We start from the raw sequence: 6,141 nt of genomic DNA on the forward strand, positions 1-6,141 counted from the left end.
AAAACGCTAATAATGAACCAATTAATGAAGAAAATCAATCTGAGCAAGAACAGGAAGATCAATATATAACTCGACAAGATATCGAGCATTTTATCGCCCAAGGGATAGCTCATGCTATTCCAGAAATTGTAGCTGCTGTTCGAAAACCTGCCGAACCACAATTAATTCCTAGTAAACGTATTCCAGAAGATAACGGCAGTAACAGCATAAATGGAGGCGGTAATCATGACGATCATGATCCGCAGCAGGCCCCACTCCCTAAAAGAATGAAAGCTGCAACGCCTGGTTGCACTTACAAAGAATTTCTTGCTTGCAAACCCGCTGAATTTGCAGGTAACGAAGGGGCAACTGCAACACTGCGTTGGTTAGAGAAAACCGAGGCAGTAATTGCAATAAGCAAATGTGCCGATGGAGACCAGGTGATGTATGCATCAAATCTATTCAAAGAAGGAGCACTCGAATGGTGGAACACGGTCCTCCAGGCAAAAGGAAGAAGGATAGCTTATGCAATGAGTTGGGAAGAATTTAAGAGTTTAGTAGAAAGAAAATTCTGTCCCGAATACGAGAAGGAACAAATGGCAAACAAGTTCCTAAGTCATCGTATGTTAGGCGTAGATTGTCGGGGCTATACTTCGACATTCTTTGAATACGCAAGGGTAGTGCCATCACTGGCTTCGCCAGAACCGGTACTTATCTCTCGTTACATCTGGGGGTTAATTAGTGAAATCCGAAACATCGTTAAAGCTGCGAGACCTCGTACTATTGACGATGCTGTAGAATTAGCTAATACCCTAACAGATGAATTGGTACGCACAAGAGAGGAAGATCGCAAGAAGGAATTAGCTCACAAGATTACCCAAGGATTTCGTATGGGTAATGTCAAGAAGAGAGGAACCGGACAATCTTCATCATCTCTTTTCTGCAAAGTTTGCAAAAAGAAGCATTATGGACAATGCAATATGGTTTGCAATTTTTGCAAAATGAAAGGACATCGGGAAGAAGACTGCAGGAAGAAAACAAAAGTTTGTTACAATTGCAGAGAGAGGGGACACTTTCAATCTGAATGTCCTAAGTTAGCTAAACCTATAGTTAACCAAGCCAGACCCACGGAAGGAACAACCAAGAAAAATGCTCGTGCATTCCAGCTGACCACTCAAGAGGCCGAACTCATTCCAGATGTGATAGCTGGTACGTTCTTAGTTCACAACGTATTTGCAAAAGTATTATTTGACTCTGGTGCGAACCAAAGTTTTATAAATACTTTATTTTGCCAAGATCTTAAGTTACCTTTAACCCCTCTTAGGCAAATTTTCACAGTTGAAACCGCAGAAGGAAATTCTGTGAACATAGATAAAATCTGGCAAGGAGGAAAAATAGAGTTATTAGGCCATAAGTTTTCTGCAAATTTGTTACCAATGAATTTAGCAGGATTCGATGTAGTATTAGGAATGGATTGGTTAATAGCCAACCATGCTCGAATCCTATGTGATAAAAATGCAGTAGAAATTCAAACCCCTACAGGAGAAGTAATTTTAATTACTGGAAATAGACCTCGAAAGCCACTAAAATTCATCTCAGTAATGAAGTTGGCTAGTTATTCGAGAAAACAGGAAATGATGTATATGATTTCAGTAATCATTAATACTAAGGATAAGGAACTTCAGGACATCCCAGTAGTGTCAGAATACCCAGACGTTTTTCCAGAAGAATTACCTGGATTACCACCTGATAGGGAAGTAGAGTTTAGAATTCATTTAATTCCAGGTACTGCACCAATAGCTAAAGCACCATATAGATTAGCACCTACCGAAATGCTAGAATTGAAAAAGCAATTAGATGAATTATTAAGCAAAGGATTCATACAACCTAGTTCATCCCCTTGGGGTGCACCGGTACTGTTTGTGAAAAAGAAAGATGGATCGATGAGAATGTGTATCGATTATAGAGAATTGAATAAGGTTACAATTAAGAATCGATACCCACTACCTAGGATTGATGATCTTTTTGATCAATTGCAAGGAGCTAGGTATTTCTCTAAGATAGATTTAAGATCCGGATACCATCAGTTGAAAGTACAAGAAGAAGACATACCTAAAACTGCTTTCAGAACTAGGTATGGTCATTATGAGTTTACAGTCATGCCCTTTGGATTAACGAATGCCCCAGCAGCATTCATGGACATGATGAATCGTATCTGTAAACCATACTTGGATAAATTTGTAATCGTTTTCATCGACGATATACTTATTTACTCCAAAAGCCAAAAAGAACATTGTGAGCATTTACATGTTCTCTTAACTTTGTTAAGAACCGAAAGGCTTTATGCCAAATTATCAAAATGTGAATTCTGGCTGCAAGAAGTACAATTCTTAGGTCATGTGGTAAATCACGAAGGTATCCATGTAGATCCTGCTAAGATAGATGCAATTACGAAGTGGAAAGTTCCACAAACAGCTATGGAGATAAGAAGTTTTCTAGGCTTAGCTGGATACTATAGACGATTTATCAAAGATTTTTCTAAGATAGCTGTACCATTAACTAAGTTAACCTGTAAAACTGCTAAGTTTGAATGGGGATCTAGACAAGAAGAAGCCTTTAAGATTTTAAAGCATAGGTTGACAAATGCACCAATCTTAGCTTTACCCGAAGGAACAGAAGATTTTGAAGTATATTGTGATGCTTCAAAATTAGGATACGGATGTGTGTTAATGCAACGCAAGAAGGTAATTGCGTATGCTTCTAGACAATTGAAAAGGCACGAAGAAAATTATACGACTCATGATCTAGAATTAGGAGCCATAATTTTTGCCCTTAAGATATGGAGACATTATCTGTATGGAAGTAAGTTTACTGTCTATACCGATCATAAAAGTTTAAGATATATATTTGGGCAAAAAGAATTAAACATGAGGCACAGAAGATGGATGGAGATGCTAAGCGATTACGACTGTGATATCCAATATCACGAAGGAAAGGCAAATGTAGTTGCAGATGCCTTAAGTCGTAAGTATCATGAGAAACAGAAACAAGTCCGTGCTCTGAGGTTAAATCTACAAGTAGATTTAATGGCACAAATTAAAGAAATTCAGAAAGCAGCAATCCAAGACGATGCTGAAGGAATGAAAGGTTACCTAAAAGAATTAGAACAAGGAAATGATGGAATTTGGAAATTCCATAAGAAACGAATTTGGGTACCTAAGCAAGGAGAATTAAGGAATAAGATTTTAGAAGAAGCTCATAAATCTAGGTATACCATGCACCCAGGAAACAATAAGATGTACCAAGATTTAAGAAATAATTTCTGGTGGATAGGAATGAAAAAGGATATAGCGGAATACGTATCCAAGTGCTTAACTTGTTCACAAGTTAAAGCTGAACACCAGAAACCTTCAGGACTACTACAACAGTTAGAAATGCCTGTATGGAAATGGGAACTTATAACAATGGACTTTGTTACAAAGTTACCCAAAACCAAAAGAGGTAATGATGCGATTTGGGTAATCGTAGACCGATTAACCAAGTCAGCTCATTTTTACCAATAAAAGAAACCTTTAGTATGGAAAGGTTAGCACAACTCTACGTGGACGAAGTAGTATCCCTACATGGAGTTCCGCTCTCCATTGTATCGGATAGAGATAGTGTATATTAACACATAAATTTTCACATATACGGATTAAATAATTATAACGGTATTAACACATATACTGATACCTGTGAATACCTTATACTATAGAGAATAATTAACAAAGGTGACTTTAATTATTAGCAGCTACTGTATTTTCAATTCCTTACTTACTATTGTCAAAGTTGATCTCTATAGAATAATTATTATAATAACAACTGCCACTAAAATCTATAATTAGGATGGTAATTAGGTAATAAGGAAACCCTAATTGAGAAACCCAAGTAATTCTGCACTAACCCTAAAATTTCCAGAATAATCAGAATCAGGATCAGGGCCCCTAAAACTCAGGGGGGGCAAAACCCTAGCTACGATTATCATCATAACTCTCTGTCGAAATAGAATTTTAAAAATCTATCGACTCAGCAAGCCTACACACGCAAAAACCTAGTCTATGAAAATAGGGTGGTCACTCGCGTAGCGCGACGCCTAAAGGGGTACCCCCTCGCGCTACGCGACGGTGACAAATTTTCAGTATAAATAGCAGGGGTTGGGACTTGAAATCTGGCACTTGAACGACGTTAAAATTCATAATATACGTCGAGTTATAAGTAAAACAGTCCAACACACACACAATTATCGAAACGCTGCCGCACTCAGGGTAATAACTCGATCGCTATTACGATTCAACGTCCGATCGATTATAACTATCCAACGATAGTCCGGGTGCTGCTCAACTGAGCTTGTACTTTGATTATTCGTCGTGATTTCGACTTGAATATTAGAGTGCTGTTCGAATTCGGACTATGCTCTGTTATTCGTTGTGAATCCGATTGAATTATCGAGTATTGCACTGATTAATCGTTGTGAAGGTTTAATCTCGTGAATTGACGTAACTGCTGTATTAGTTACTAACCTGTGTGTGTGCATTGTGTTAAATTAGGTTTAAGCAAGGCTAATCAGTAGGCTTATATCTATTGCTCGTTAATCTGCAATGTGAGTCATTCTTCTTTTTAAACTGTTTTCTCACAGTTTGTGAGTAAGTATTACAATACCTCAAATTATTTTCAAGGTTATAATTACAGGGATTAAGTCTTTGTAAATCACCAAATTACAGCTGGTATGTGGGGTATTGTGCACAGTACTGTTATTATCACTCTATGTGAGTGAATATTACTCTATGTGAGTTATTATTACTCTGTGTGAGTACACCGTCACTATTTGGGCAACGGGACCCAATAGTGGTATGACCACAGTCACAGAAATGAATCGAGTGACAAATACCCATTCTTGATAATTGGTTGATAGAAACATTGTAATCGCTCTTAATACTGTAAATTATAACTAACGGGTCGTTTTAGAAAAACAGAATGATTCACTCAGTATTTCCCCGCTGACAAAACCTTTTTCAAACATGTTTCAGGTGATCTGTGTGATCCAGGAAAAGTGCAGTAAAGCACTATCAAGCTCAGAGAAGTGGCTCAGTGTAAATAAATGAATAAAACGTGTTTTGAAAAATAAAGATTTCTATGTGAAATCAACTTATTGTAAATTATGGGATGTATCCCTTAAACTTGGTGTAATATATTAAACGAGCATATTTCACGGATAAAAGATCCTGTTATAAAAAGACTTCCGCTGCCGCATTAATTAAATACCACGGGAACTGTCTCGCGGTCCCCCGACTCCGTCCAGGGTGGGTCGGGGAGCCGTGACAGCGAAGGTGGTATCAGAGCTAATAATTAAATTGAGCCACTGATCGAGCCACTGATTAAGCCTAAATTAAAGCATTTTGGACCACGATACTTAATTTTACTAATTGTTATTTTGTGATTATTTGTTTTATTAACTGATTATTTGATAGTTACAGTATGGGTAAACAAAAGTTGTCTGCTATCTACCACAAACTAGATGTGGCATCTTCTTCTAGAAATCCGGTAAATCTAGAAGAAGGAATCTTTGTCCGCAAGGCAAACTATGAGAATCCACTTTCCCCAGAGAAAAGGGATTCGATACTTAAAAAGAGTCAGGAGACAAAGAAACCCCGAACCAAGAGAATTAGGTTTAACCCCGAAGTTCAAGAGTTGGGTAATAGTACACCTTGGGAAGATAAAATAGACGGGAAATGGGCAAATCTCTATATGCTAGCTACTGTAGCAGAAAATGCTAATCTTTAAATATCCGATAAGTTGGGTCTAGTAAGAGAAATCACAATCCCGTAAATAAATAAAGTCCTAAGTGTGTTTATTTCTGTTGTTCTTTGTATAAATTAGTATGCAATAAAACTTCAGTATTTTGTTTGTTAAACTTTGTTCCAAAGTTTTAACATTGCATTTTACATATATGCTATGCAGCATGAATGAGATGTCGGAAACATTCCAGAATCTCAACTTATATCCAGTGCCTATCGAAGTCTCTCACGACTTTACTGGTTACATTGCTGACATAGAAGAACCTGTGGAATTCCAAGCTCCACCGCTGGAAAAAGCCAAACCTAAAAAGAAGAGAAGATATGTAGG

Source organism: Helianthus annuus, chromosome 15 (assembly GCF_002127325.2).
Source record: "Helianthus annuus cultivar XRQ/B chromosome 15, HanXRQr2.0-SUNRISE, whole genome shotgun sequence".
In the NCBI taxonomy this organism is placed as follows: domain Eukaryota; kingdom Viridiplantae; phylum Streptophyta; class Magnoliopsida; order Asterales; family Asteraceae; genus Helianthus; species Helianthus annuus.